The sequence below is a fragment of the Bacillus rossius genome, chromosome 1, assembly GCF_032445375.1.
Source record: "Bacillus rossius redtenbacheri isolate Brsri chromosome 1, Brsri_v3, whole genome shotgun sequence".
Taxonomy (NCBI): Eukaryota; Metazoa; Arthropoda; class Insecta; order Phasmatodea; family Bacillidae; genus Bacillus; species Bacillus rossius.
The window spans coordinates 297,370,104-297,391,837 of record NC_086330.1 but is presented as its reverse complement, the minus strand read 5'-3'; the positions used below and the strand labels follow the sequence as shown (position 1 = coordinate 297,391,837).

At 34.4% G+C, this 21,734-nt stretch overlaps 1 long non-coding RNA gene across 1 annotated transcript in view; it reads left to right on the top strand.

The window, feature by feature from the left end:
* Positions 1-21,734, top strand: part of LOC134527789 (uncharacterized) — a 110,410-nt gene that overhangs the window by 78,583 nt on the left and 10,093 nt on the right. The gene's annotated exons all lie outside the window — the stretch shown is intronic.

Here is a 21,734-nt window from a genome sequence, read left to right as displayed (position 1 = left end):
TGAACGAAGGTTTCAACCAACCTAAATAATAAACTAGATAAAACTAGTGATTTAAGAATAAGAAGTCAGAACTATATCCTACTTATCGTATTAAAGGAAAAATTTAATTTTCATACATATTAACATAGAAATCTCAACATATAAAATATTTAAAAACCAACAAATAAATTCTCAACGAAATGTTTAAACAACAGTGCAACCAATAATAAGTGTGATACAATTACAAAAATGTATTCAGTTACATTTTATAAAAATTTAAAAAAAATAAGGTATAATTAGTTTTTGGTAAGAGAATAAAACTTTCCGAAATTTTTGTCCAAACGAATGTTATTAGTTTCACGAAAAAACTGAATTACGAACTTTAAATAAGAACTATATTCTACGAAAAACAATGGACATTAAATAGTTTAGAATATTGTTTCATGTTTAATATTTAGACCGCATGGTTATATTTACACACCAGCTTAAAATCAATTCTTAACCGAAGACTGTGTACTGCACCAATCAATCTACGGACTTTTACACAGTTTGATATATACTATTTCATGTTAAATAAGAGTACCGCGTGGTCATTTACACATCAGTTTAAGCTCAATACTTAAACGAGGACTGTGTACTGTACCACTCAACCTAAGGACTGTTACACAGTTTTATATACTGTTCCATGTTTAATAAGAGGACCACATGGTCATTTACACACCAGTTTAAACTCAATACTTAACCGAGGACTGTGTATTGTACCACTCAATCTAAGGACCTTTACACAGTTTGATATACTGTTCCATGTTTAATAAGAGGACCGCGTGGTTATATTTACACACCAGTAAAAACTCAGTATTTTACCGAGTATTTTGTCTTTTATCACTCAATATAAGGACCTTTACAAAGTTTATATACTGTTCCATGTTTAATAAGAGGACCACATGGTCATTTACACACCAGTTTAAACTCAATACTTAACCGAGGACTGTGTATTGTACCACTCAATCTAAGGACCTTTACACAGTTTGATATACTGTTCCATGTTTAATAAGAGGACCGCGTGGTTATATTTACACACCAGTAAAAACTCAGTATTTTACCGAGTATTTTGTCTTTTATCACTCAATATAAGGACCTTTACAAAGTTTATATGCTGTTCCATGTTTAATAAGAGGACCGCATGGTTATATTTGCACATCAGTTTAAACTCAATACTAAACCAAGGACTGTGTATTGTACCACTCAATCTAAGGACCTTTACACAGTTTGATATACTGTTCCATGTTTAATAAGAGGACCGCGTGGTTATATTTACACACCAGTAAAAACTCAGTATTTTACCGAGTATTTTGTCGTTTATCACTCAATATAAGGACTTTTACAAAGTTTATATGCTGTTCCATGTTTAATAAGAGGACTGCATGGTTATATTTGCACATCAGTTTAAACTCAATACTAAACCAAGGACTGTGTATTGTACCACTCAATTTAAGGACCTTTACACAGTTTGATATACTATTATATGTTTAATAAGACGACCATTTGGTTAAATTTACACACCGGTTTGAACTAAATACTTAACCGAGGACTGTGTATTGTACCACTCAATCTAAGGACCTTTACACAGTTTCCAGGGTGGTGGTGTTTTTGTGTTTCTGGCGCCACTCCCGTCCCCCTCCTCCCCACCATCCTCACTCCACCCTGCCCGCTCGTCAACATGCTCCATCGCAACTTGCAGTTCGTGGAAACGTGCGACTCTACACAAAATCACCTCAACACGTGTGTCTTCTCTCCAGTGCTGACAACTTATTCGTCACTCAGTGGCGGATCCAGCTTCAAATATTGGGAGGGACCGATGACCCAGTACCTCCTACTTTAATTGTGCGTCCGAAAATTTCGAAAACTAACAGCTTCTCAAGGGGCTATTTGAACACATGTATGACGTCACGTAAACATAAATTAGATAAACAAGTATCACAAAAAAATTAAAAAGTATTAAATTGAAATATTGAACCAAATTCTAAAGGTCAGATGCGGCAGGAAGCCTATTATATTTTTTCACACTTCAGTTTTTCGACAGTTTTTTTTCTTTCAATGCGAAGTAGAGAAAAATCATAAAACGTTACCTGGTCCTAATCATCTCAGTGAACAGATATTTATTTCCAAACTTGGCCTTCCAATGTGCGCCAACTTACCACAAAAACTCATACATTCCCCTAACCTTTCTATTTTGAAATGCCTAGATTCCTAATGTACCAATTTCTAAAAATACCAAATAAATATTGGAATAAAATGTACTTATAAACAAAGTCCTCGTCATCAGCATACATAAATTAAATTTTTACATGTGAGATTTTTATAATAATCACATACCAAATTGTATTTTTGTCGCCATAATTTTATTAATTTTGAAATTTCTCTTGCTTCAAAAGGTTGAACCTTTATTTTTTTTATTGAGAATGTTATGGTTTTTTGTGCATTTTCCATTTGAATCTCCTAAATGAAAAAATTATGGTCTGCGATTTTTAAATTTACTCCATAGAATAATCTATTCTCCTACAAAACACTAACAAATCACAGACAACACTTTAAAAGTTCTGTTATCATGTAGATGAAACTAGAGATTGATAGATAGATACGTCAATTTCTTCAATACCAACTGGACACTGTTCAGTCTTGAAAAGAAAGATGTATGTTCATATGTTTAAATATAGAGAACACTTACGAAACTGATTATACAGTAGAAAATTTTTGTATTTATACATCTTTAATGCACCTGTACAGTAAGTTTAGGCTAAGGTTATTCTTCGAATAACTTTAGTTTCTGCTTTGATCGAAAACTTTTAAGGACGAGATACATTCCGATAATGGTTTTTATGTTTTTATAGTACTTCATGAAAGTTGTATAATTCTATGGGAGTGAAATGTACAAATGAAATATTCGAAACATATAAAGAATATCAACTTGAAAGTGTTAAAAACAATAATAAAGTTTTATAAAAACTATGTGATTATCACCATGTATGCCCTTATGTGTTCTTATTTGATTAGCATGCCGCTGTTTTAAATAAGTAATGAAGATGGGGTTGGAGAACGTTAGTTTAAATGTTTTGCATATCATAGCCGGATATATTTAAGGAGGTTGGGCAAAGGGGCATTAGTTCAGGTGGCTTGTCACATTGTGTGGGTTGGGGAGAAGTGAGTGGAACATTGTGTATAAATGTTATTTATTTATATACAGATAAAAAAATATTTTATCATATTGCATTACAACAAAAGATAAGGTACAAATCGGGCAAACTTTCGGCACCGGAAAAGTGAAAAAAAAAAAAAGTGCCGATCCTAAATACTGAAATATCTATGATGTAAATATAGGTAAATTACGTATTTTGTGATGTCATTTCTGTAAAAATATTTACATGAAGCGCTCAGTTTATCAGTGAAAACTGCCTACCACAAACAAATTTTAAGTTCTTACTTCCAAGAACCCTTAATGAAAGTAGCATTTTTCGTGGATAGTCAGGAAAAATGTATATCAGGTGAGACAATATATATTTAGTTTCCTTGAAACGTGTTTATGTCCAATCGAAGTGTTGAAACAGCGTAAACATTTCAAGCGTTGGAGTAGGACGGTGGAAGGGGTGAAGGAGGGTGGGAGGTTGGGTGAGTGGGAGGGAGGCAGGCAGGCAGGAAGGCAGGGAGGGAGGTAATGAGGTACTCTCAACCCATTCTTAACCAAGTGCAACGTTGCCAAATTAGCGCAGTAGCTGTGTGTGGGATAGCTCACTTGCATTTTTCCAACATTGCCTGAAACTGGTATCAATACACACACCAACAACAGAAGAGATATCTTGTATGTGAGCTTGGAAAGTAAGAGAAATTAGAAAGGGAAAAAAGATTAACTGTTACTAAAATACTGTTTACTCGCAATGATAATTAATTTTTTTTCCCTTGTTTTAATACATCTATAATGAAGAGGTGGAATGAACATGACATACGACGCGTGAAAACATAATAGCGATAAATAAATAATATGTTTGTTCGTATTTATGGATTCATAAAGAAACGCACATCTACGCATTAAAATCAAAAATGTTTTTTCAAACACTTTTGTATTTATTTACTTACCCAGGTACCGAAATGGATGACTCTGAGTAAAGCTCAACAAATATAAAACAAACTATCTCGAAAACCCCAACTTGTAAAAGTGTTAATTCACAACTCAAATTCTATTTTCCCGACAGAATGGTCAATTCTTATAACCAGCATTTATTTATAGTCACAGAAAATGGCATCGAATGAAAGAAAAACTGATAGTAGAACTGGAATAGGGTATTTTTCATAGTACAGGTAACTAGAGATGATATTTTATTATATTTTTGATATATGTCTACAGAAATGACTTAACGGTTGTCTGTAAAAGTGCATTAAAATTTAATTGCGATACCTACCTTTTGCGATTATCGTTTTAAAACTGCATTTTAAAGACTTAAGTAGATAATATCATGTACATATGTAAGAACGCAATAACTTGCATTTGCATATGGGCGCAAGTTTGGTTTCGATGACACAAATTCACTTTGTGAGAACTAATTTTCATAAAAAAATCTACCCTATCCAGTTTTTATTATCGTTACTTACATGATATTGACTACGAGAACTTGTGCAAAACCAATTCCCATATCTTCGCATAAAGTTATATCTAATAATTTATTGATATTACAAAAAAATAATTATACAAAATATTTATACGTAAAAAGACGTGCATAATTTAAATTAGCAGGCTATACATTATCAAGAAAATTCCCTTAAATAATACTTTCGTTGCACGGTTATCTTATTATAGTGTTGATGACAGCAGGAACTGCAACATGATTAGAGTGGGATCCTAACCAAGTGGATGCCAACTCGGCCCTTATTTTTAGTACATTTAAAAATAACAAATAATATTTAATAATGTATGTTTTTAAAATATTAATTGAATATTAAGTATGTAAATTATATCACTAAAAATATTTATGTAGGTATGTTTATAAAGCAAGGCAAGGTTAAAATTTAACAATTCTAAATAAGTAAAACTACTTTAACCAACTATCTCTGTTATCCGTCACTACTTGTATGCGATTTTTTATGAAACGTTATTCATGCTGTTTCCGTAAAAAAAAAAAAAAAAAACAGAACATTGCTTGAATAAAGCTCGAGCTGCAAATAAACAGAAGAAAATGACTTCTTTTTATTAGGATGTAAACAATTTAACTTAAAGAAATTCTCCAAAGTCCGTACATATGTACACATTGTACAACATTGCACATTAAACTATGTTATACTAAATTGGTAAATAAAACTACTATATATGTTATCTAATTAAAAATGGCTTACTTTTTTTCCCAAATAATTTAAAATCTCCTACTACTTATTTACTTATATTTAAATGTAACTGTTCACGTTTGAAATTGAATTTCTATTGTCCGTCTATTAAATTATCCGTCATAGGACCGGTCCCGAGGGTGACTATTAAATAATTAGGTTTTACTTAAAAAATATGTTTAGTCTGTAAATGTTAGAATAAAAATTAAATCTGTGTAAGTTGGAAACAAATAAATATTGAATTAAGATAGATTTCAACTTACAAAACGTGATTGGTTTAAGTTACTAAGCCATGACCTAACACACTCTTTCACTCCGCCACGAATATCTAAATTGGTGTAAATATATATACTTTCAAAAACATTATGTATGTTTTAGGTACACTTTTTTCTAATCACACAATGTTTGTCTGCTTAAGTGTTAAGGTTACTGTGGATAAATTTTTACGGTTTTTCCACTATCTTTGACGTCATCATCCCCTAACACAACAGCAGACTTGAAACCCAGATTTTTCCATTCTCTTTAAATTTTCAAATCCGGAGTTTGTAATTGTGCCTATTACTTGCTTTGTCTTCCTTTTGATTGTAACACATTCTAGCATCACCTTTTGTTTCATCCAACGAGAGAACTGTAAAGCGCTCTCTTGTTGACACGATAGCAATTGAAAACACAAAATCTCTCAAGAGAGCAGCTGCTAACGGTAAAATAATTATTTTACTAAAGCTTCTATAAAAACTCAAAGATTTCCAAAACAACAGTAATTTAGCAGGAAGGCACGTGTTGTCTGACCGCATGTTGCTAAAAACCAGCCCAAGGAATATAAAAGTAGACAGAGATTTCACCCTTAGAATAAACATGATTTCTGTCCCCCCCCCCCCCCCCCCCCCCCCCCTCCTTCTGCTACTATCGGCTATAAATGATTCTGACGCTACTAACACAGCATAAAACCAAATGATTTAATTTTGACCCAAAATATATTAAATTCTAGGTTTTCTTCGGAATTCATCCAGTACAGGATTTGGTATTTTAATACACATATACGTTTAAATAAAAAAGTCTTACGTTGTATTTCCTTGTCTTGATATTCATGTCAAAAAAGTTAAGTCTTTGTTTAATGTTTTATTACAGATTAAATGTGTTTAGATTATAAAATACTTGATTCACACTCCATTAACATCTTTGGGTTCTAAAATAACTTTATTAATTTACATAAATTCCCATATATTGAAATACATTATTGATAGAAGTTGTTATAAATATCGTAAAAATGCAAATAGGAATTTAAAATTAGTGCCTTCAAACACTCGATTGTTACATTAATATACACATGGGCACAAAAATATTAATATACATGTCTGTATTGAAATACAAATTTTTGTCGAGGTAACGCTGCTCATTTATATTTGATGCAATTCCCATTATTTAACATCTATGCATCCTGTTTATTTTTTATTTAATTCATAAGCCAGACGTTTGCCAAATAAAACGATATTTTCTTGAGCTCGATTAAAAAAATTACAAGGACTTCACCCTGACCGTGTAACATTTGTTGATTTACTTTTTTTTATTTAAAACCATTTGTTAAATGGTTTCCTTAAAGCTTGAATAGTAAACTTTATTTTCTTGGGTGTAATATATATATAATTTAACTCTAAATGTGAATGGCATTTTGATATTAGTACAGACGAATCGTTAGTGTTAAATAAGCACATCGTGAGACCTATCTTGTGACGACCCCCTGGGCTTCCCCGTGACGTCACGACTTCCAACCATGTTCCCGTTACTCCGCCGCGCCGGGACAGTTATGGCCCTAACGCCGTTGGCGCGGCCCACACGGTGTTAGATGGAGACTTTCTGCGATTCTGACTTGTGCTCCAGGACACTTTTTTTTTGTTCTACCTTTATTTAACGAATTATTTTAAAAAAACTTAAAACCTTTCGCTTTAGATTTTCCATCCTTCATGCCGATATAAATTATTTTTTTGACAAAAATGGTTAAATACCTAAGCATCACCAACGCCTTCTTAAACACTTTAAACGTGAAGTTTCAAAGTACTTATTTAAGTTTCAGGTATATGATATTATTTCTTAGTTATCATAGAGAATAAAATTTTGAAATTAATAATCATTTTTAATGATACTACTCATCTTAGATAAGCTTCTTTAGTTTACAGTAAATGCAAGGATAGTATTTATTTAAAATTTTCATTAACCTTTATTGCCATAGAAGTTCTAATTTCCAGTGCTAAGTATATATTAGGGCCTACTGCCACAGCTACATAACCAAGCTTGCATCTAATAATTAAATACATGGCATTTAGACTGAAAAGCAGGCTCGCTCGATAATACAGTTCATAGCTATCTTTAGAAAAAAATATTTGCCAATTAAAAAGTTCAACATTTTTATAAAAATATATTTTATACAATACTTGATTTTTTAAATGTATAGACAATGGGTTTGAAACAATTCATTACAAATAATTTCAGCCCCTTTGAGAAATAGGTCACACAAAATTTATACCTACGCGCGAGATAAAAATGTAGCCGGCCTTAGTTTCATTTTTGACTGAAGTCAGTCGATAGTTAACTTAACAAAACTAGCTTTCCGTCTGCTTTAAAATAAATAAGTGTTGTTTTATTATTATGAGCTTATCTCATTCCTATTTTCTATGACCTGAAGATTGTACATGAAAAACATTTGTTTAGATAAAAGTCAACTTGTTACTGGTTGTAAAATTCACACGCTGTGAAAAATTCTGTTTGACGTTTTAACCAAGTCATGTTTAAAAATAATCTAATAATAAACATATCCAACAATTTTCCAGTAACAATAACATAATAAGTCTAAATAATAAATAAATTATCATCAGATAGTTTACTTAGATTTGAAACTAGGACTAAATTATCATATAAAAATAAAACTATTTTAGTGACAGCTGCAGAATAACACTACCATTGTAACATGGAAAAAATAATAATATGCTAAGCAATGGAGCCTTTTCATAGAATACATGTTTCATAATTTTGTTAAGTATATTCTTAAACTTCAAATATTACAAAAGGTCTATTGCATGACTAATAATTTAGCTTTTTCCAACAGTCTGTACATACAAAACATAACACACTACATAACACTACATACATAACACACATACGCACACTTCGTCCACATCAGTAACATGAATAGTATTGGAATTCTTTCAATTTATTGTAACAGATTTTGGAAGTAATTTATAACACCAAGAATATTTTGTTCATTTTATTTCAACCAATTTAAACTGCACAGTATGAATAGTTTACAATTTTCATTTGTTTATTCATTTTATATTGTTACGTAAAATAAAAACTCATAAATAATATTTATTTTATTTACAAATTTAACTAAATACCTACATATAACGCGTGTGCTACGTAGTTTTGGTGACAGTTACTTACGAAGTTCATAAAAATCAGAGTCGCTAAAAAAATTTTAAATAATGAAAAATTCTTAAAATGTAACTTATATTATATTTTTAGATGACTTGCAAACTTTCATATATATTAACACAAAGATAAGAGCGTTTTCATGTGACACTGTCACATAACGTCGTGAAATTTATGTGAAAAACTTGAAAAAGAAAGTTTGATTTTTGTGCTTCAAAGATTACACACAATCCCTTACAAATTAATAGCTATAATCCATAATTCATCCCAACCTATTTAAACAGAGGCATAATACAAAATCCCACTCTATTGACGAGGAATCCAACCCATGCCCAGGACGGATCTAGGGCTTTCCTTCAACGGGGTAAAAAATGTGTTTGCGATTCCCACTCACAATGTATTACAGACTAACAGCAAAATTTTTCATTTGCGTCCGTGTACATTATAGACCTAGTATAAAATTAAAGTTAACATTCGTCCAACCCGTGTACTTGCATTTCATTTCACAGGTTTTAGTATTAAAAAAAAATTTGGTTTGATGAAGCACGGACTGGATAAAAATTATTAATTTTCCTAACTAAGAAATGTGGTGAATGTAGCCGACGCTCGGTGGGTTTACTTGGGGCTCTCTCGTGTTTGATCAACCCTTGAGGAAACTATATTTTAAAAAGATAATAAAACTTTTGTCGCTATTTATTACATACAGCAAGCACTACGCGGCTTTCACGAGGGACTTCCAGAAAAACAATCTGTCGCTTTCATGCCCACCCTTCTTTTCCTCCCGCGGATCAAAACAACTGCATTCCATGGTGAACACACCACAGATTGCACAAGTCACTGGTGATGTTCTGGCTTGCGATGCTCGAGCCGATCCCCCAAGAGAGACTTCACTCCTCACAGCACCGAGTCGGCACACAAGTCACACAAGTGATTCAAAGCCCACTATCGCCAGGCTCAGGCTTACACACTATATTAATTCTTCCCCATCCCCCCCCCCCCCCTTGCTTATTTTTCATTTTCTCTCAATAAGTATTGGTTAATAGGTAGTACCATTGAATGGTAGTACTGCTAATTGAATATAATATTTATTTTGCGTGTGTTGTTCTGTCACAGATATGTGTAACTGATATTTATAAAGTGTAATATAACGGGCGTAAAATGTTGCGTAAGTGTTAATTATTAGCAGTTTCGCAGCTGTCTACATTCATTTTGTTGTAGGAGAACTACAAATGCAAGAGAGTTCTAAAGATAAAATCTACAGAAATAGCATTTATAGTAGAGAAATATCGTAAAAATGAAGTCATCAACATACGCAGGCCGGGCTCGGCTTGGCTTCAAGATCACAGGTAGTGGAGTTAAGACGGGTCCTGTTGTTTTTCTGTAATATAAGTTTATTGTGTTCGTTGGGGGAGGGGAGTGGAGAGGTTTGTAAGCTGTCACCAGCTACCTACCCAGTAGCAAGATAGGCACACATAGTCTAGCCGTGGTTTTACTTCGCTCCTGACTGTGCGACCGGCCGAACCAACAGCAATTAGATACGGCACGCGGCAGAAGCGCCACGAACTCTTCGGCTGTGCACTTGATTTGCGCTGTAGGACGCAGCAAGCCTTGATCTTTACATTTAATGACCAATCCCCAGGTGCTTAGTCGGAGGAATTAGATTAGTTTTTCTGCGAGTCCGCCGGGATTCTACTTTAAATTAAAAATGACAAAAATCTCTACAGAAATTTGTAACATAAATTAACCTGGCATCTGTAATAAGAGACCAGCATTTAGTTATGAAGATACCTTTATGAATACGTCCTGTTGACAGCGACGAGTTTTGTTATGACTGCAGAATTTTTGAAATTAAACTTTATGCAGACAATAAACACATTTATCCTTAATACTTGATCTATTATTTGCAATAAACGATTTGTTCATCTCCAACTTAAAGGCGTATATCATATTTGGAAAGCACTAATAACCATCAGTTGTACATTTATGGGTTATTTTTTCGTGATAAACCTTCAGCCGAAGTTTTTTTGAATTCTTACTCACACTGGATAGCATAAGTTCTTCTTCATTCCACTAACGGCACATATATCCATGATCTTAAATCCTTTCTCTATTAATAGACGTACTTATGTCAATGGAGCAAAATTTCCTTGAATACACCAGCAATAGTCTCCAACAATAAAACACTTACATAGGTTGGTTACTAAATGAGATTTTCTCCATGGTATCTCAGCTTCCTACATATAAAGAAGAATATAATAACAGTCATACATTACAAATAAAAAATAAAAATAATTAATATGGCTTAGGAAAATATTACCTATTATAGATAATATCAACACATGTAATAAATATTTTCTTTCGTTTCACAATCATTTTTTACTTCCAAAATTTTCCTTGGTCCTGTATATTATTTTACTTACCTTTGTAAATGATCAAATCTATAGGGAACAGTCGGTTAAATTACGCGTTTCCTTCGTTTATGCGAAGTGGAAATTAACAGAAATACCGGCCTTCCTAATTAAAATCACTGTGGTTAAGTAACGAATGGTACATTGTGCGTACCTCTTGTATTTCGAATCTGATTTTTTAACAGTTTAACTATAAAACAAATGCGAGTAATTAAAAGCACGTTTTTAAATATTACTATAAAAGTGTTATTCAACATACCTAAAGTTAGTATTACTAAATTAAAGTAAATAATTTTATGATAAGCGGGGGTGAATATGTCAACGCAACTTAACAGATCAATACAGTTGCTAAGTTATTTAAATGCACTGTATTTATTTCAGTAATATACTTATTTTCTAGTACACATTTTAGTCCAATTTTTTATAGCGCGAGTGTAATAAATACTATTCATTATAAAATTATTTGTTAGGGGCTAGTTTTAGAAAACCAAAAGGTTATGCAAGTTTTGTTTCCAACAGTTAACCGTATTAACACGTCCGTGTACCACAACATTATCTAGTGAGAAGTTAAAAACATAAATTTCAACAACAAATAGGTTTAGTGGTTTAAATTTTTTAATGGCTTTTAAGTAGATAAGTTTCTTACATTATTTACGATTGGTATATTTCGTGTGCCTTTGCTGGCTATAAACAAGAGCGATTATAATAACAAATAAATAATTTATAGACAACATTCCATTATCATGTTATGAATTAAAATTTGTTTCTAAACAATTATTATTAATAAAATAACTTAAAGAGAGGTAAATAATAATTTTAAAATACATTCCTAAGAACTACAGCAGAAAATTTAAATATGTAAGTGAAACACATTTCTCAAACATGCATGTTATTCGGAAAGTCTTAGTTTTGCACCACGCGCGCAACGCGTGAGAAGAAGACGTGAGAGGATGACCTTGCGAAAGGGTTGGTAACCTTCCAGGAAGGAATTAGCAACGCAGCCTGCCTACGCCTCCTCTCCTGCTGAGAGTGCGCCCAGACGCGTGCTGGAGCCTCGGGCCCTCTATGTCTCCATTAGAAATGTGCTTGCTGTGTTTATTCTGTGTTTTGACTGTTAAGTTGATTAAATGACTAGTCTGGAACCTATACTATTTGGAAATTCTTCATTTTTAAATATAAAATAAATATTTACGCCATTCCTCTACAAAGCTCTTGAAACTCTCAGTTTCTTTAATCACAATGGTGATAACGGTGCGAAGATTTATTTTGCATATGGATACCTGTCCGGCAGCCGGTCTGGATTCGAATGATTCAACCATGCGACTTCGAAATCTTCTTAAGAGGATAGGAAAAGTATCAACGTGCATGACTCACGAAAATATAAATACAAAAATAGAATTTGAGCGACCTCAAAGAATACAACGGGGTTTGTTATGTCGTCTAAATATTTTCATTATGGTGACCTGAAGTACAGAGAAAGTAAAAAAAAAACAATATTTAGTTTTAAAATTTTTAACTTTCTTCATAAAAAATGGGCTTTAAAATAAAATTATATGGAAAGAAAAAATTGATTGTAAAGTTATAAAAATCAGTCAAGTTAAACCTCTACAATAACCAAATAAAAGAAAGAAATTCATAACTATTTTCGTTTTCAATTTTTAAATTAATGTGAAAATAATTTAAAATTATTATTTTGTTAAAATATTTAGTAATTATATTGCTTTTTCTTTTATGATTTCAATAATTTTACAGTTATGTTTATTTCATAGATTGTATTTTTTTCTAGGGTTTCACAAGCCATTATTTTATTTTAAAAAAATTCGACTAAAAATAACAATACACTCTATTATTTCAGGAAATCCAGGTCTCCATAATGAAAAGATCTAGTCGCCCAGATTATATATATAGATAGATAGGTAGATAGATAAGATAGATAGATAGATAGATAGTTTCTCAAAGATGTTTTTGGTCAGTTCGCCATACCTTCCTTACAACTTCAAAATTAATGATTTAATAACGTATATAGACAATTTACAAAAATTAATGTTTTGAATTAAATTATTATAAAAACATGTTTATAAAAGCCTTATTTTGGTCACAAGTCTACGCCATTTTTGAGATTGCCATAGCTATATAAATAATCTTACATGCATGACAGCTGTTGAAGCGAATTAACCGAAGTAAGTTCCACATACTTTTATAACTTAATTTGTAACATAACTTATTTAATTTTTTCATTACTTATTTATATAGAGTTTGCAATGTTACTTTATATTTATCTAAACCCCAATAACACTGATATTGTCTGCTGTTAGGCTATATATTATTTCTCATAGGTGTTTCTTTGCCGTTACGCTAAATCTCCCATTGTACTTCATCAAAATGTATGATTTGCATTTACACAGCAACTTTGCTCATAGACTCCGCATTATACTCACAATTTATTATACAACTTTGTATTTCCAAATGATGAGGAATGTATTTACAAATGATGAGGAAATAATTCCCAAGAAAAGTAGGCATAACAATGACCATTAATACAGCACAAGGTCAGACGCTTTAAAGGGCAGGTTTATATTTCCCAGAACATCTTTACCACGTGGTTTTTTCACGAGTTCGTATATTCAATGGTAGGCCTATTTATGTTTGTATCAGGCACATACAGCCAAAAAGTAAACGATTATCACATTATAACTTCTAACATTGTTATTGAAGAAGATTTTAACTGTAAGAAGTGTAAAAATAAATATTCGATACGGCCAAAATCTGTTGGTACTATATTTTCAATACTTTGCATTAATAAATACTTGCATTTACATACTCCCCCATTATTATATTACCATTCGATGTCTGATCAAGATATAATGTTTTATTCGCACGGGTAAGTTATTTGTTTTTATATTCTCGTTATTCATCCTTACAGCTCCCGCACACTAGGCGACTAATCACACAAATGACATGGTCTGCATCCACCTTCAAGTCGTAGCGACACGCCTGAGCCTGGCCGCCGCGGACAAGTGTGTGCTCTCTCAGTAGTTGCCACGCACTCTCAGGTCGCGGCGAACTGGCCACGGCAACTTGGCCGTCTAGTGCGGGAGCTGTTAAACATTATATTTTAGGATTGGCATCCATGTTTTCTGGACCCGGCCACAGGCTGAAAGCAGTGATGATGTTAGCCATGCGGTGTCATTATTGACAGTTGAAATAACCATAAAGCCATTAATTATTATCTCCTTTAAAGAGTTACTTTATGTGATTAAATACTACATATCTCAAAATAAATAACCTACTTTAATACACGTGCTGTTCTGTTAAAACCAAAGTTAATACAATTGTTGATATCAATCACTTCACCACTTGATGCCGGGAACATAAAATGGTAACGTTTTAAAAACTGATCTCATCTAACTTACGTCAAGTACGTCACAAACCATCTCCCGAATGGTCTTTTGCTATAAAATACGTAAAGAGGCCGGCAAAAATGAGTTTAGTTCAAGTCCTACAAACGTTCATGGAAGTTACTTAGTTATATATTTGAGTTCATATTATTATGATACGCAAACACAAGTATCTATAGGTGTAATTTTGCAGAACTACACAGCGTTGTCTATGTCAAAGTTATTCTGTTTATTTTACCAAGGCGTGAAAGTGAGAATTTCTCAAGAATATCTGAATAACTGTTTATTTATCCTTACATATACATTTATTATCTCAAAGGCGGCCATATTGTGTTTTTCGCTACGTATGGCCACTTGTGACACAACGCTAAGGCGGAAGAATACTGTGATCCTTACGGTGTTCCCGAGCCGTGATAAAACAGACTGCGTTTGAACATCACTGTGAGAAACGATAGCAACAACATTCACTGAAATACCATTTGCAAGTTTCATAAAAATTATAATTTGTCATCATTATAAAACTATTGCAAGTAGTGTTGTACTTTTTCTCGTAAAAATACATATTTATAATCAAATTCCCATGAACGTAATGAAACACACAGTAAAATATTTTCGGGGCGGTAAATTTATCTTAAGAAATATGTTGTTCAATAATAAACTTTTTTCCCAAAAAATATATTTGTTTAATGAAACAACGTAGGTTACGTAAATTATTTTTATTTATTTTCTAGGGATGAGCAGTATGATGGAGGAGGGGGGGAGGAAGCAAATTGCCAGAAGTATTAAAAAAACATTGGTTAAGTCAAAGCGTTCAGAAGCATAAAAATAGACTATTTGATGCCCCTGACTTTTTACTTACTGACATCGGCGATAAAGTAAACTTGTATAGACGGTTGCAGTGAATGTCCGAAAATATTCGTGTATGGACTGCACTACACGAATCTGAAATAACAACTAAGAAGGCAAAATTCGTTTGTAAAACAGCGTTTTATACATTCCAGGAAAACGCAAATTTCAGCTCTTGTATTCAAATGGTTGCAACTTTTATGTTTAACCGCATCCAGTAGGCTAAATTGAACAAGCTTAAAACGTCCACACACCATTTGGGTGTATATATACGTACACACACATACATATATATATATACATATGTATAACATATAAAATCACTGTTCGTACAACGTACAAGTCCTCGTTTACCACCATAAAATGCAAGGCCCTCTGATAGCAGTGTAAATACCAACGTGTGTGTGAAGCTATAGGTCCGCACTTCATATGGGTATATTTATATCATATTAACACACTGTGCCTACAAGTCCTCGTTTAACACCAGAATATGCAAGGTCCTCCGATTGCAGTGTAAATACCAACGTGTGTTTGAAGCCATAGGTCCGCACTTAATATGGGTATATTTATATCATATTAACACACTGTGCCTACAAGTCCTCGTTTAACACCAGAATATGCAAGGTCTTCTGATTGCAGTTTAAATACCAACGTGTGTTTGAAGCCATAGGTCCTCTTTTCATATGGGTACATTTATATCATCTAACACACTATACTTACAAGTTCTTCGTTTAACACCAGAAAATGCAAGGTCTTCTGATTACAGTGTAAATGCCTTTGTGTGTTTGAAGTTATAGGTCCGCATTTCACATGGGTACATATATATATATATTTATATATATACATATATAAATATACATATATATACATACATATACATATATATAAATATTTGGTTTGGCACCGACTTTAAAACGATTAGTAGGTAGCACCTACCAATTATAATATTTTATTAAAATTATAGGTAATAATTATGTTTGGACAAGAACTGTCACATTGCAATTTATTGTATTGTTTATACAATTTTATTGTTTATACAATTACAATGTGAAAATTCGTATCCAAACATATTACCTATAATTTTAATAAAATATTATGATTGTAATTATTTATTTTTCGATTTCTAGTACCTATAGTATTTTGTTGTGTTTTTTTAGGTCCGTTCGGTTTTTTAAAAATATTATTTTTATGTTTTAATGTTCATGTTCGAAGGCTTAGGGTAATTATGACTTCCAAATAAAATTAAAAATACATAGGGCCTATTTCTAATAATACATATTCCTACTAAGAAGTTTATGATTTGAATGTAAGATAAAGGTTGTAAAGTAACGCGTAATAAAGAATTAATTGTTCATGTAGCACAGCTTACATGTATACGCCTGAAATGGCACCCAGTTAAGGTCCTCGGATCATGCGTCTGTGGCTTCGTAATGTGTGAAATGAGAGACGTCCACCACGTCCTCGCAACCAGCGTTAGACACTACGGAGATGTGTATTAGATGTGTGTAAACTCGAGCGAAATGTCCTCGTTTGGAGCGTTGAGAAACATGGGATACACACCGTGTGTAAAGGAGTGTAAGTGACAACGATACTAGCGCGACGTGGTGGTAACACACACACACTACATACTTGATTCTCTACGGTCTATCCGAGGACCTCAAAAAAAAATTTAAAAATCATGTTTTCACACACTAGGTTGACAGAACAGCGTGAATCCGAGGTCTTTTAATCCGAGGACCTGGGGGAGGTCCTCGGATTGCCAAAGGTCCTCGGATCCACGCTGAAATATCATGCGCAAGTCCTCGGATGATATCCTAAGTCCACACACACACACACACACACACACACACACACACACACACACACACACACACACACACACACACACACACACACACACACACACACACACACACACACACACACACACACACACACACACACACACACACACACACACACACACACACACACACACACACACACACACACACACACACACACACACACACACACACACACACACACACACACACACACACACACACACACACACACACACACACACACACACACACACACACACACACACACACACACACACACACACACACACACACACACACACACACACACACACACACACACACACACACACACACACACACACACACACACACACACACACACACACACACACACACACACACACACACACACACACACACACACACACACACACACACACACACACACACACACACACACACACACACACACACACACACACACACACACACACACACACACACACACACACACACACACACACACACACACACACACACACACACACACACACACACACACACACACACACACACACACACACACACACACACACACACACACACACACACACACACACACACACACACACACACACACACACACACACACACACACACACACACACACACACACACACACACACACACACACACACACACACACACACACACACACACACACACACACACACACACACACACACACACACACACACACACACACACACACACACACACACACACACACACACACACACACACACACACACACACACACACACACACACACACACACACACACACACACACACACACACACACACACACACACACACACACACACACTGTATTGATTATTGTATTAAAATGTATTTTTTATCTAATAAATAAGGTCCCTTTTTAATTACATAATCATTTTTATGTACAATTATTGAACATGCAATCATAATATTTTTTCAATCTGATTTCCTTCTTTCTTATGCATTATTTGTAATTTTTAAAAATTAAGTTAGTAATAATTATTATAGGCTCAAATAGTATTTACTTTAAATTTGATAAATTTTTAAGAATATTATGTGATTTGATTAGAATTTAAGATAAATGTACGAACTATATTTTTAACCCTTAAAAGTCATCTAGGCTATCTGGTTTTGTAGGTTGTTTAGATTGTAAAACACGTACCTTTGTAAACCGGCCTGTGGCTGAATATGTCGTGTATGATTTAATACAAAATACACCACAACTATATCATTTCTAGAAAAGTAAAATTGAGAAAACATTTTGTAACGTACGCTGGGCTTCAGATAAACACTCAATAAATGAATAAGTAAAAAAATAATGCCTTGAAAGCATCAGTCCACAAACAAAAAACATCAATTATTATTGGTGCCCTGACGGTAGAAAGGAATTTACTTAGAACCTACTAGAAACTCTAGGAGGCTATGTGGATCGAGGATGAGTAATAAGGAAATAACAAGAATGCTGATTTGATTTATATAACTGCCCTTTTACTAAAATTATTTACTTAGCTTTATCATTTCTTTTATCTTAATCATTAAGTACACATGTATTAAAATACATTAGTTACAAACAGAAGGGAGCCCCGGGGCAACAAAATACATATAAAAGAAAAAACAACCATATCTCTTAAACTTGACCCTGGTTTTACGTGAGCTCGCAGGCTCAAAAGAAAGACAATTACATTTTGTTTTTAATTTGCTTTTGAAATGAATTTAACCAAATCCTATGTCTTGAAAACTGGCGGTCCTGGCACCGGAAGGTTCTGTAGATTAAAGTCCAGAAGAATTCGATTTATGAAGAAACATGTATGTTGACCAGTGTGGGGAGAAATCTTGTGACTCCATGAGCCCAATCACGGACGGCTAACTTTGGCAGTGAAGTTCTATTCTAATTCTTGCATCTAATTCCTTGCACTCCGCCTGTACCCAAAGTCCCAAATTGCTTAGACTAGTTAACAGGCGGCTAAGTCTGGGCAAGAATACGCCCAGGGAAAGGCAAAAAAGAGGGGGGGGGGGGGGGGGGGAAGATATGACGACCACTTACCCAAAACAGCGGGGTGAAATCACATTGGCTGACTCTAGTAGTTGAGTAGGAAACTCCCGGCGCGGAAGTCCGCGGTAGCCATGACAACAAAAGTAAAAAGAAATTTAGATTAAAAAAAAAAATTATGGGCAGCCACTTTTAACAATAAGAAAAATAAGGCATCTATGCCTTGACGTTCGAGACTACATGTCGTTGTGCCGAGTCTTGGAAACAATACCGTGGCAGACTCTCGTGAATAGCGACGCGTGGTCCGTACTGTCCAGATGATGCCCGCCGAATGTCCAAAAATGGTGTCGGCGCCTATCCAAGAAGGGGGGGGGGCCTTGTAGGTGTTGGCGCCTCCCGCTACCACGCCCTGGCGAGTTGCAAGATGACTTGTGTGGAACGACCTCTCGAATTGGCGCCCAGTCGATCCCTTACGGCTGGCTCGGAGGTGCAAGGGCCGTGCTACCCTCTGGCGGAGAGAAAGGGAAGCTGCCCGTTTGTTCTGGCCGCCCTCGCTAGATGTCGCGGGCATGAAGTAAAGTAGACCCGGGTGCGAGTTTTTTCAAACGTCGCGCCCCATACTGGCGACCAATCGCGCTCGGAATGGCAGTCAGGGTCATCGGGGGTCGTTGGCTCCCAACACCTTTGGCAAGGGAGGGGCGGGGCGTGCTAGAGAGAAACGCTTACCCTGGTGGGAAAGGGCTTCCATCGGAGACACAGACATGCTTGGGCGTTGTTGAACCTGACCGGAGTTATTGGCAAAAGACGCCAATGTCAGACTGTCTCTCGGAAGGGGTGGTGGGTGGCAGGTTGCCTTTCACAAGCGTTTTGCGACACGGCGGTGTTGGCTACCAACACCCGGGGCATGGCTCCAAGCGGGAAAAATATGAAGCCGGCTGCTTGGCTAAGACTAGCCGGAGAAAACTGCGGTTGACGAGTCAGGAAAAAAAAGGGGGGGGGGGGGGGGGCAGCACAACACAGAAGAAGCATGGGTCCGGCTGTAAACTGGGCCGAAGAAGTTTTGAATACTGGGCATATAAGTTTAGATAAAAAAAAAAATTAGGAAATAATCTAATTTTTATTATTATTAGAATTAAAGGTGGCGAAATGGCGCATTATCGGCACAATTTATCATCACAATAAATATCTTTCAATATTCAGAACTACACATGTAAAATTGTTATTCTTTAACAACAGGAGTAATACATTCATATCGATAGCTAAATTATGAAAGCAATTATACATCATCATGCCAAATATGATTTCAAACGTAACTTCCTGAGATGCTTGGGCAAGTTTATTGTTATCATGTTAGTTTTTATAGTAAAATTGATATTCATATTCAGAAGCTAGCGCAATATACCATCGGGCTAAGGTAACAATTTTCCTATATTGTCTAATAGAAATTGAAATCTGAATCATTTTAGGATGATGCTTGTCCATGGCTTTGTTTTTCACAATATTTCTAATTGCGAATATGGCCACAACATTTATGGAAAAACACTTTAAATCTGGAAATTTGTTAACAAAAATATTCATTTCTTTAAGCATACATGTAAGAACACTTCAAACTGTAAACAATTTTGCATAGAAATCAAAACTGCTATTTCACACATAAAAAGAGGTAGAAAAAATAATTTCTTAACAGTACTGATAATTGGTATCAATAGAGCAAATATTGTCTCCATTGGAATATTACGCCCTGTCTATGATACACGATTTATTATAAAAATTATACATATTGCACATTCAAATAACTTTTAGGAGAACTGTAACTTTGTTGTAGACAATTTAAAAGAAGGATTTATTTTATTCTGAAATTAATTGTGAAATGGAAAACTTGCGCCAAAATATTTGTCTTGTTTGTGCTCCCATTGTCTTAGTACGTTGTTGACCTGAATGAGTGTTTTTTATTTAGCAAGTGTCTTTCAACATCTTTACTTTTGTGTGTTTCATAGTTGAGGACTTCGCTTGAGCTCTTGTTATCCATTCTGGATCTCTGATTGGCATGGAGTGTGGGTGGCGGGGATCAACAAGCTCTGGTAATACACAGTCTGTATAAAATTTTTGTCTCTCTATATCTTTAAAATTTCGACATCCTTTGATGACCAAATACAAAAGAGACAATACTCCCTGCCGTTCACACGTAACTGTACTTGGACCTGATTGTAATAATTATGTTTTCTATTAATTTCAATGTGGTTATCTCTTACTTTCAAAAACTCCAAAATTCCATTTTTAGCAGATTGACGTGGGTGTATGTTTTCAATCCGCTGAGGTTATTTGATTTCAACAATTCCTTTACTATCAGTTACTAACCCATCAGGAGTTGCTGATATGTATTGGTATTCACTGTCAACAAATAGCCCACACTTCTGTATCTCTTTTCCAGTCATGTGCTCTACAGCGTT